Source organism: Ranitomeya variabilis, chromosome 3 (assembly GCF_051348905.1).
Source record: "Ranitomeya variabilis isolate aRanVar5 chromosome 3, aRanVar5.hap1, whole genome shotgun sequence".
In the NCBI taxonomy this organism is placed as follows: Eukaryota; Metazoa; Chordata; class Amphibia; order Anura; family Dendrobatidae; genus Ranitomeya; species Ranitomeya variabilis.
Genome location: NC_135234.1, coordinates 75,576,333 through 75,589,883, shown reverse-complemented (window position 1 = coordinate 75,589,883; position 13,551 = coordinate 75,576,333).

The window sequence follows — 13,551 nt, the reverse complement described above, 5'->3', positions numbered from 1 at the left end:
TCATCCTCAGACAAATGGCCAAACTGAGCGAACCAATCAGACCTTGGAAACCTATTTGAGATGCTTTGTGTCTGCTGATCAGGATGATTGGGTGACCTTCTTGTCGTTGGCTGAGTTTGCCCTTAATAATCGGGCTAGTTCGGCTACCTTGGTTTTGCCTTTTTTTTGTAATTTTGGTTTTCATCCTCGTTTTTCTTCAGGGCAGGTTGAGCCTTCTGACTGTCCTGGTGTGGATTCTGTGGTGGACAGGTTACAGCAGATTTGGACTCATGTGGTGGACAATTTGACGTTGTCTCAGGAAAAGGCTCAACGTTTTGCTAACCGTCGTCGGTGTGTTGGTCCCCGGCTTCGTGTTGGGGATTTAGTCTGGTTATCTTCTCGTCATGTTCCTATGAAGGTTTCTTCCCCTAAGTTCAAGCCTCGCTTTATTGGTCCTTATAAGATTTCTGAAATTATCAATCCGGTATCTTTTCGTTTGGCCCTTCCAGCTTCTTTTTCCATCCATAATGTTTTCCATAGATCTTTGTTGCGGAGATATGTGGTGCCCGTGGTTCCCTCTGTTGATCCTCCTGCTCCGGTGTTGGTTGAGGGGGAGTTGGAATATGTGGTGGAGAAGATTTTGGATTCTCCTTTTTCGAGGCGGAAGCTTCAGTATCTGGTCAAGTGGAAGGGTTATGGCCAGGAGGATAATTCTTGGGTTGTTGCCTCCAATGTCCATGCTGCCGATTTGGTTCATGCTTTTCACTTGGCTCGTCCGGATCAGCCTGGGGGCTCTGGTGAGGGTTCGGTGACCACTCCTCAAGGGGGGGGGTACTGTTGTGAATTCCGTTCTTGGGCTCCCTCCGGTGGTTGTGAATGGCACTTTTGTGAATTCTGCCCTTGGGCTCCCTCTGGTGGTTTTGAGTGGAACTGCTGCTCCTTGGGTTTAGCATTAGCAGCTGCTTCCACTGATCGTCTCTCCTGGCTCTGCTATTTAACCTGGCTCTGGGCTTCAGCCAGTGCCAGCTGTCAATGTTTCTTGGTTGGATTCAGATCTCTCCTTGGATTTCTCTGATTGCCGGTCCATTTCAGCAAAGCTAAGTCCTTGCTTGTTCTTTTGTTGTCCACCTGCTGTGGACTTAATCGCTCAGCTCGTGTTATGTTTTTTCTTGTCCAGCTTTTCAGTATGATATATTCAACTTAGCTGGAAGCTCTGAGGAAGCAGATTTGCCCTCCACACCGTGAGTCGGTGTGGAGATTATTTTTGTAAACTCTGCGTGGAATTTTTTAGCTTTTAATACTGACCGCACAGTATCTTTTTCTGTTCTGTCTATTTAGGTAGTTTTGGCCTCCTTTGCTAAATCCTGTTTTCATTCTTTGTATGTCATTTCCCTCTCCACTCACAGTCAATATTTGTGGGGGGCAATCTTTCCTTTGGGGGTTTTCTCTGAGGCAAGATAGCTTTCTGTTTCCATCTTTAGGGGTAGTTAGTTCTCAGGCTGTGACGAGGTGTCTAGGGAGTGACAGGAACATCCCACGGCTACTTCTAGTGTTGGTGTTAGGATTAGGAACTGCGGTCAGTACAGATACCACCTCCTCAGAGCTTGTCCCATGTTGCTTCTTAGCCACCAGGTCATAACAGAGGGGGCAATACATGGTATTAAGAAATGGGGTATGTGAACTTTTGATCAGGGACATTTGGATGTTTTGGGTTGTCATTATGATTTAAAAAGAGAAAACACAGTAGTTTGACAATAAATGGCTTCACATAGCCACTAACCATGAGTGGAGAAAAAGTTGTGGTGTTATCATTCATATTCTCTGAAAAAAGGCCAAGAAAGCAAAAATTCTGCCGGGGTATGCAAACTTTTGAGCACAACTATATGTCCAATGTTTTAAGCACACAAGAAAGCTATGGTGGTTATGACTTTATTTCAAGATGCTCTGTTATTCAGTTTTTAGTTACTCCGTAGTTACACCATATCATTTGCTCCCATTATGGAAGCACTCCAAATAATAAGTTTATTAGCTAAACCTGTGTAAATGTTTGTATAAACAGGTTTAGCTTAAAAAAAAAAGTGAGCACTTCTTTAAACAGTCCCTTTAAGTATCACTCTCTGGAAGAAAGCTAGCAAGTGTGAAGTCTGTCTGCTTCAAAGGAGTGAAGTTAAAAGCAAATGCTGATGAATTCGTCTTCTGGAACCTGAACATCTTACGGAAGGAAAGGCTGCTGCTGCATACAGTTTTAGCATTGTATCAAAGGTTACTATTCTTTGAACAATATCTAATTTAAAAAAGTTATTCTGAGTAAACACCACAATCAGATCAGTTTTTTATTGAAAGAGAAAAGTTCCCAAATATCCATATCAAAATGTGAAAAAAATAGTTTCTTTTGCTACATGCAGCTATCTGAGGAACAAAAGATTCACTTACTAACCATGATCCACATTTTACATTCCCTGAATAACTTATATTATTCATGCGTTTTTAGTATATTTGTTCATTTGTTACGAATTTCAATCAAATTATTAAAGACTACAAATAATCTGAAACTAGAATTTGCCTGAATGCTTGAATTTGGCATGGAAATTCAGTTTTTACTGAAGTTTTCCTATGAGAATTGCATGTTCCTTATTATGCTTTCAGGTCTTTCCAGAACATAGTAGGGTGTAAAAAAAAAATTAGTATTCACCTCATCGCTTGCCTTTTCTACCTCTGCCATAGCCCACATTTCATCCTCTTCTTTCATCCTCTTCAACCTTCTTCTCTCTGCACCAGAACTTCAAGTGCAAGTGGACCTCTGTGCGGCGCCCAAGACTTAGTCAAAGCCAATGCACCTTGTAACGTTGTGACTTCACAAATGTGCACTGGGATGTCACAACTGAAAAGGCAGAAAAGGATGTTGCGCGACAGAGAAATGCACACAGTAGAGTCTGGATTGCATGCTGTGGCAGTGGTCGGACAGGTGTGTAGTAAAATGAGTATTTATTTTATTTTATTTTTTTACTTTTTTTAATATTTTTTCCAGCGCTCTACAATTTAGGCATCTGCATATTTTTTTTTGTTTGTTTGTTTTTTAATTATGAACACTGACCAAAATTCTGTTACTTTTATGGATCATTTATGAACTTATGAAGGATTGGCAACTAGTTCTCATCAGTTTGCTGGTAATAAGGACAATTTTAGCAATACTCATTATTTAGCTTCTTTTTTTCTCTACAATAATATTGAAATCATTAGGCCATTCATAGAAGTCATGAAAATAAAGGTTCTCCAGAAGCAACAAGACTATCTGTAGTAGCTTTTATTTTGTCTAAATAGTGAAACTCAGCACTTCTAGTTTGTCGCTTGGGCAACCTTCCCATGGACAGGACATGTAAGCAGTGATAGAGCAGAGGATTATAGCTGTGGGAATAAAGCTGCTGTAGCAGTAAGGGGCCTCAGGCAGCGAACAGTGCAGATGGGCACCAGCTCGATAGCAGGATCCGGGGTCTATGACTGGGGCAGGAGCCGCAGTCGAAGCGTTCCCGGCACCTCTTCCTACTGGAGCCAGACAAGGGGCTGATAAGGAGCTGGTGATGGGAAAGAACAGGAGGGACACAGATTGTCCAAAAGATACAGCCGAGATTGCTGGGCAGGGGAAGCTGCCAGTAAGAACAGGGCCTGTCCGGATGACAGGGAAAGAAAGGAAGATGACTCTGTATGTGATGTGCGCTGCCAAAGTAAGGACTGTTTTAATATTAAGTAAAGTTACACTGTTGATCAAGAACATGGGAGAACAGAGTGATTTATGGGACTCATGCATCAGAGGCTGAAGTAACAGGGATCACGGAGACTCCAGCAGCTGAAGTGAGTACAGTACTGCATACAGAGCTAAAAGGACTTTCATCTGTGAGGCACCAGGGTGTGGGGACAGTACAGCCAGTTGCCACGACTACCACCCTGGCCGCCTTACATTCTTACAATTGCTCATTTTGACTTTTACCTCATTACCTCATTAATTCTTCTCTTTTTCTCTTAGGTCTATGACATCATGTGATTAAAAACATTCAGCAATCTGTAAATTATAAAAACAGACTAACTGATTCCTTGTAAGCTATATGTAAAGACAGGAAGTCTCTTTTCCCTGCATGAGTCAGCGGGGTCAGGAGTTGAAGAGGGGGATGACTCATGATCCCCCCCAAATTTTTTGTATCTACATAGAGCAGAGAAAAGAGAAGAATTCGCTGGGTAGAAGGACAAAATGAGTAAGTGCACAGTGCTATATAATATGATGATTGCAATATATTAAGAGGATAACAACTTTGACAGCAGTGCTCTTTTAACTGCCCAATCCTTTTTTTTGGAAGACATATAAGATGCTGCCAGAGTTGTCTGCCTGTGGCTTTCACCTCTTTTCCTACTAAAAACACATGAAAGTATTATTATACTGTGAAAATCTGTAAGCTTTTAGTGTGAAAATTAAATTGATATATTATCAGGAGGGAAACTGATTATGTAAGTATAATGCTTGGAGGTGTCAGATATTTGTATCACAGTGTGTAATTTTTTTTTTTACAAAAAATGCTTATTGAATTGTTCACCAGCATCATTATTTAGCAAGTAACCTAATATATTCTGTGTTTCACACTGTTGATTGCCTATTGAAATAGCAAGGCGTTCTACTACAAGGTCACAATCACGTGTAAAGCGCACGGTTTAAGGGGGTTTTCAATATAGAGAGAATCTGAAGCTTGGATTAACTTCTCTTCTCTACATTGTTGCAGTTTTACATTTACCCTTTTACATTACCTGCAATTGGTATTTATTGGATTTAAAAAACTTTTTTCAACCATTTGTTTTTCAAGCTTTAATTTTCCATTACACTTTTATATATAATTTCCAAATAATAAACATTGTTATTTTTCCTTTTATAGCCGTTGCTCAGGGGTATATGTAGTAAAGTATATGTTGCATGACTTTATTTAGTATTATATAAAACATGTCAGTTTGGTTCGCAGGCAACCTGAGATTTTTATGATATGTGGGTGGAAATGAGACATCAATAAACGACTTACAGAGATAAAATGACAGACTGTATATATTAACCTGACAGTACATCCTCACATCTTCTATATGTTTTGTTCTTTATGGAATTATTGTACCTACATAAAATATGAAACTATTCCTCCCTACATATATGCTTATGAATATACACATCTGGCATTTGTATGATGTCCTCTCCAATAAAAATGTAATTAAATGCAATTTTCCTATTCCCAAAGCTTTTTACATGCAGAAGCCTCAGCTCTCCAAACATGTCTATTTTAGAAAATACTTTGCTTTCCCATGAAACAACAATTCTAGGGTTCCATATCTCTGTGCTTTGCAATTTCCCTGTTATTCTTCCTGGTAATATATAAATACATTAACAAATAGATATATACTGTATATACTCGAGTATAAGTCAACCCGAGTATAAGCTGAGACCCCTAACTTCGCCACAAAAACTGGGAAAACTTAATGACTCGAGTATAAGCCTAGGGTGGAAAATGCAGCAGCTACCGGCAAATTTCAAAAGTAAAAATAGATACCAATAAAAGTAAAATTAATTGAGACATCAGTAGGTTAAGTGTTTTTGAATATCCATATTGAATCAGGAGCCCCATATAATGCTCCATACAGTTTATGATGGGCCCCATAAGATGCTCCATATTAAAATATGCCCCATATAATGCTGCACAAAGGTTAATAATGGCCCCTTAAGATGCTTCATAGACACATTTGCCTCATATAATGCTGCACAAATGCTGATTATGGCCCCATAAGATGCTCCATAGAGATATTTGCCCCATATAATGCTGCGCAAATGTTGATTATTGCCCCATAAGATGCCCCATAGAGATATTTGCACCATATGCTGTTGCTGCGATTAAAAAAAAAAATGACATACTCACCTCTCGCTGCTCAGGCCCCCGACACTTGCAATATTCACTTGTCCTCGTTCCACTGCCGGGCGCCGCTGCGTCTTCCGCGTCCTCTGCACTGACGTTCAGGCAGAGGGCGCGCACTAACCACGTCATCGCCCCCTCTGACCTGAGCATCACAGCAGAGGATGCGGAAGACGGAGCGGCGCCCGGTGGTGGAACGAGGACAGGTGAATATCGCGCAATACTGCTCACCCTCCCCATTATACTCACCTGCTCCCTATGGGAGTGGAGTCGCGTCCATATTCATTACTGTAATGAGCGGTACCATGTGACCGCTCAACGCTGGAAGAAACTGTCAGCGCCCGGAGAAGACCATCAGGGACGCTGCCCCGAGAGGGGCACGTTCAGCCTAAAAAAATGGGCTGAAAATCTCGGCTTATACTGGAGTATATACGGTACCCCATGCCAATAATGTTTATCATCACTACAAAGTATGGCATTGACACTGATGGTACAATGAGGGAGTGTGCTGAGACAAAGCTGAATGGTAACACACACTTTTCAATAAGAATTAGAGAGGCACAGCAAAGCACAGAAGAAAGATACTCAAGAATTATTATTATTATTATGTGTCTAACCTCGACAATTGCATATTGACAACCTATCCTAAAGGGCTCGTGCAGATGACTGTATTTTCCAGTGCTATCTGACAAAACATTTGATTGCATTTGGCCATGCAAGTCAATAAGTCTGTGGAAACCAGACTGCACTTACGTGACATCTGAGTGCAGTCCAATTTCCACAGACTGACAGTATGGAGAATATGGAGATTTTTTTTCCATTGTCTTCTCATTTGAGAAAATCCGATCACACTGTGATCAAACTCTGATTGAACTCTAATCAGATGTTGACCAAAGTATGATTAGCATAATCGGCCTGATTCTCTCTGATGAGAGAAAATACAGAGGTATGCCCCTAGTCTCAATATCAAAGTCCTGAAAAAAAACATAAAGATACATTTTGTTCATTTACAGAGAAAAACAAATATTTCACAGTATTGAAAATTTGGTAATGAAGACCATTGACATCAGTCACTGAGAATGGATCAATATTATTTAATATTTAATAGTAATTTAATAATGCAGAAAAATGCAAAACAAATGTTACCAAAATGATTTCTCTGCAATATATGATTCACCAAGGGAATTTGACTGCTCGAACTTATAGTCAGTGTTTCCAATAAATTGTTAACTGAAGAAAAGTATAAGTTATATATCTATTCACAAAAAATAGTGATAAAATGTATATACTGTGCTGTATATGTATGTATTTGTATATACCGTATATATATATATATATATATATATATATATATATATATATATCTATCTAATATATAAAGCTGAATGTGTGTATGTGTGTGTGTGTGTATGTCCGGGATTGGCATCTGAACCGTCGCAGCTACAGCCACAAAATTTTGCACAGTCACACGTCTGGACCCCGAGAGCGTCATAGGCTATGTTGTGAGGTGAAATTTTAACCCCGCGCTTTCCAATTCACCAAACAATTTTGCCCCTATCTACATAATGGGGAAAAAGTGAAAGGAAAAGTGTTGGAGGCAAATTAACAGCTGCCAGATGTGAACAAGGGGGACTTAAAGAATGACAGCGATGGCGCCAAAGAGTATATACTGTACAGTTGCTAAGGTGGGGCCCCAACATGGGATAATCACCACACCACCACGGGGATATGAACACACACACAAAATGCGCCACACACTACCACGTGCTCGAACACATATACCACCGTCAGCGCACATTTCCCCACACATACACCAACCTCGCCACATCAAAGTCGAAACACAAAAGTCGCCGCTCAAAACTCGCCACGCGCAAAACTCTCCACATGCAAAACTCGCCACACGTGCAAAACTCGCCACATGGAAAACTCGCCACACGCAAAACTTGCACACGCGGAAAAATTGCCACATGCACAAAAGTTGCAACACATGCAAAAGTTGCCTCACACAAAACTTGCACATACTCAAAAGGCACCACACATAAAACTCGCCACGCGCAAAACTCGCCATGCGCAAAACTTGCTGCACACAACTTGCTACACTAACCTGTCACATGCAACTCGACACACAAAAAGTTGCTACACGCATGTCGCCACACAAAACTCATCTCACAAAAGTCGCTACATGCATGTCGCCACACGCAACTCAACACACACAACTTGACACACGAAACTCGCCCTAAAACACACACAAGTCTGGTATTATCCTTCAAAAATAAAAATCTGATTAATAAGCAGACAAACTACAAGAGCAACAAATGTACCATATAGGAATCCGGCAGCTGTCAGTCACATGACCAGTCTATTATGTGTATGTGTGAGCTAATATATACTGCCAGGGGGTGGGCTTCCTGTAGGCTGGGGATTTATCAGGCTGCCAATTTAGCTTACAAATACTGAGGTAAAAATACTGACCAAATAACGTGTGAACGAGGTCTAATACAGGAGGAGATGACATACAGATATATACTATATACAGGAGGAGATGACATACAGGTATATACTATATACAGGAGGAGATGACACACAGGTATATACTATATACAGGAGGAGATGACACACAGATATATACTATATACAGGAGAGATGACACACAGGTATATACTATATACAGGGGAGATGACACACAGGCATATACTATATACAGGAGAGATGACACACAGGTATAAAGTATATACAGGAGGAGATGACATACAGGTATATGCTATATACAGGAGGAGATGACACACAGGTATATACTATTTACAGGGGAGATGACACACAGGTATATACTATATACAGGAGGAGATGACACACAGATATATACTATATACAGGAGAGATGACACACAGGTATATACTATATAGAGGAGGAGATGACATACAGGTATATACTATATACAGGAGGAGATGACACACAGGTATATACTATATACAGGAACAGATTACCTACAGGTATATAGTATATACAGGAGGAGATGACATACAGGTATATGCTATGTATAGGAGGAGATGACATACAGGTATATACTATATACAGGAGGAGATGACACACAGATATATACTATATATAGGTGAGATGACACACAGGTATATACTATATACAGGAGATTACATACAGGTATATCTAATATATAAAGCTAAATGTGTGTATGTATGTATGTGTGTATGTCCGGGATTGGCATCTGCACCGTCGCAGCTACAGCCACAAAATTTTGCACAGTCACACGTCTGGACCCCGAGAGCGTCATAGGCTATGTTGTGAGGTGAAATTTTAACCCCGCGCTTTCCAATTCACCAAACAATTTTGCCCCTATCTACATAATGGGGAAAAAGTGAAAGGAAAAGTGTTGGAGGCAAATTAACAGCTGCCAGATGTGAACAAGGGGGACTTAAAGAATGACAGCGATGGCGCCAAAGAGTATATACTGTACAGTTGCTAAGGTGGGGCCCCAACATGGGATAATCACCACACCACCACGGGGATATGAACACACACACAAAATGCGCCACACACTACCACGTGCTCGAACACATATACCACCGTCAGCGCACATTTCCCCACACATACACCAACCTCGCCACATCAAAGTCGAAACACAAAAGTCGCCGCTCAAAACTCGCCACGCGCAAAACTCTCCACATGCAAAACTCGCCACACGTGCAAAACTCGCCACATGGAAAACTCGCCACACGCAAAACTTGCACACGCGGAAAAATTGCCACATGCACAAAAGTTGCAACACATGCAAAAGTTGCCTCACACAAAACTTGCACATACTCAAAAGGCACCACACATAAAACTCGCCACGCGCAAAACTCGCCATGCGCAAAACTTGCTGCACACAACTTGCTACACTAACCTGTCACATGCAACTCGACACACAAAAAGTTGCTACACGCATGTCGCCACACAAAACTCATCTCACAAAAGTCGCTACATGCATGTCGCCACACGCAACTCAACACACACAACTTGACACACGAAACTCGCCCTAAAACACACACAAGTCTGGTATTATCCTTCAAAAATAAAAATCTGATTAATAAGCAGACAAACTACAAGAGCAACAAATGTACCATATAGGAATCCGGCAGCTGTCAGTCACATGACCAGTCTATTATGTGTATGTGTGAGCTAATATATACTGCCAGGGGGTGGGCTTCCTGTAGGCTGGGGATTTATCAGGCTGCCAATTTAGCTTACATATACTGAGGTAAAAATACTGACCAAATAACGTGTGAACGAGGTCTAATACAGGAGGAGATGACATACAGATATATACTATATACAGGAGGAGATGACATACAGGTATATACTATATACAGGAGGAGATGACACACAGGTATATACTATATACAGGAGGAGATGACACACAGATATATACTATATACAGGAGAGATGACACACAGGTATATACTATATACAGGGGAGATGACACACAGGCATATACTATATACAGGAGAGATGACACACAGGTATAAAGTATATACAGGAGGAGATGACATACAGGTATATGCTATATACAGGAGGAGATGACACACAGGTATATACTATTTACAGGGGAGATGACACACAGGTATATACTATATACAGGAGGAGATGACACACAGATATATACTATATACAGGAGAGATGACACACAGGTATATACTATATAGAGGAGGAGATGACATACAGGTATATACTATATACAGGAGGAGATGACACACAGGTATATACTATATACAGGAACAGATTACCTACAGGTATATAGTATATACAGGAGGAGATGACATACAGGTATATGCTATGTATAGGAGGAGATGACATACAGGTATATACTATATACAGGAGGAGATGACACACAGATATATACTATATATAGGTGAGATGACACACAGGTATATACTATATACAGGAGATTACATACAGGTATATCTAATATATAAAGCTAAATGTGTGTATGTATGTATGTGTGTATGTCCGGGATTGGCATCTGCACCGTCGCAGCTACAGCCACAAAATTTTGCACAGTCACACGTCTGGACCCCGAGAGCGTCATAGGCTATGTTGTGAGGTGAAATTTTAACCCCGCGCGTTCCAATTCACCAAACAATTTTGCCCCTATCTACATAATGGGGAAAAAGTGAAGGGAAAAGTGTTGGAGGAAAATTGACAGCTGCCAGATGTGAACAATGGGGACTTAAAGAATGAGAGCGATGGCGCCAAAGAGTATATACCGTACAGTTGCTAAGGTGGGGCCCCGACATGGGATACTCACCACACACGGGGATATGAACACACACACAAAATGCGCCACACACTACCACGTGCTTGAACACATATACCACCCTCAGCACACATTTCACCACACACACACCAACCTCGCCACATAAAAGTCAAAACACAAAAGTCACCACTCAAAACTCGCCACGCGCAAAACTCGCTACATGCAAAACTTGCCATATGCAAAACTAGGCTCACGCAAAACTCGCCACACGTGCAAAACTCACCTCATGGAAAACTCACCTCATGCAAAACTTGCACACACAGAAAAATTGCCACATGTACAAAAGTTGCACCACATGCAAAAGTTGCCTCACACAAAACTTGCACATACTCAAAACGCACCACACATAAAACTCGCCAAGCGCAAAACTCGCCATGCACAAATCTTGCTGCACACAACTTACTACACTAACCTGTCACATGCAACTCGACACACAAAAAGTTGCTACACGCATGTCACCACACAAAACTCATCTCACAAAAGTCGCTACACGCATGTCGCCACACGCAACTCAACACACACAACTTGACACATGAAACTCGCCCTAAAACACACACAAGTCTGGTATTATCCTTCAAAAATAAAAATCTGATTAATAAGCAAACTACAAGAGCAACAATTGTACCATATAGGAAATACGGCAGCTGTCAGTCACATGACCTGTCTATTATGTGTATGTGTGAGCTAATATATACTGCCAGGGGGGAGGGCTTCCTGTTGGCTGGGGATTTATCAGGCTGCCAATAGCAACCAATCACAGCTCAGCTTCTATTTTGCTACAGTTAATTAATCTGAGCTCTGATTGGTTAATATAGGCAACAAAAAAAATTCTCAGTATAACAAAGCTAATATATGTTAAGAAATGCTTCTATTAGCTTAGTTTTTGCCTTATAATAATTACATTTCTATCTATTTGTTTTGTGGTTTTTGTGTGCAGAATAAATTTTTGTTAACACATTCTATTTTGCTAACAGCAGTCATTAACCCGGGCGAAGCCGGGTAGTACAGCTAGTATATTGATAAAACAGTAAGTATTCAGCTTTGTTTGGCATATGATAGCATTCACACAGGCTTGAGGTATCTTTGTCCAAACTGGCAGATTTATTAAAGTTCATAAAGTCTGCACTGTAGAAAAATGTACAGTCTTCTGGCATAAAGTAGAACCAAAACAAAAATAGTCGACACAGTTCATTATGGAGAAATTCAGCTGCCCTTTACACCAGGTGCACCTCCTGGATTCGAGGATAGGAATGGTCAATGCCGCCCAAATACCTGGACTCAAAATCCAGACCTATTAATAACACCTCTTAGCAGTCAGCACTATTCGTACTGGAGACTGCTTCTCCAGGTTTTGCAACACTGAAGTTAGGCACCTCCGTAACACATATACTCCATCCAGGATTTGTCCAGCTACTTTCCTACATACCCCACCTGTGCCCAAAGCTTGCGGGCTGGGCAACGTCTGCCATCATACAATGAACCCTTGATAGGGCATCCACATTCCCATGCTGTTTGCCAGGCCTATATTCCACCTGAAAGCTAAAGTCCTGAAGGGCTAGGAATCACCAGTGTCACCGAGGCATTGTTCCTATTTTTCTCCTGCATCCATCTCAGCCGGCCATGATCAGACACTAATCTAAATTTCGTTCTCAACAGGACCCCAATACAGTGACTTAAATCACCCTTGACTTTCCAGGAAATTCTCATCTGCCTGGTAACTTTCCACCAGACCCACCGAGTCATCTGCATTCTGGGGATCTCCCTGGGAAACCCTGGATTGAACCGGCCTCAGGAGACAGTGGATAAACTGATCCATTACCACTCTCCTCACTATCTGGGCTGTGGAACAAGTCTTGGTCTGGGGTCACTTTTACACCAGGTGCAGGATATCAAACATCTGGGACCGGGGAGGTCTGTGATAGCCTCAGTGATGCACCAGCTGTGCCCTGACATTGAGAGTTATGTCCAGGCATGCCAGCATTTCAGTTTTTAACTTGCCATATTCCTTTGCATCCTGCAAAGTCAGGTCATAATATGCCTTCTATGGTTCTGTCGCCAGATATGGCGTCAGAACCTCTGCCCACTTTTCCAGAGGCAACTTCTCCCAATTCACCACCCTCTCGAATATAGTCAGGAAAGCCTCAACGTCATCACCCAGAGTCAATTTCTCCAATGAGCCTCTTATTTTCTTCCTCACCTTGATCTCATCATTTTGGCATGGGGAAAGTGCCACCTCCCTGACTCTGCCTGACTCTGTTAGGAGGGCCATCTTCTGTTGCCGTTGTATCTGTTGCATCAGTAGTGTGTTGGTCTCCTGCTGCAAAAAATCTATTT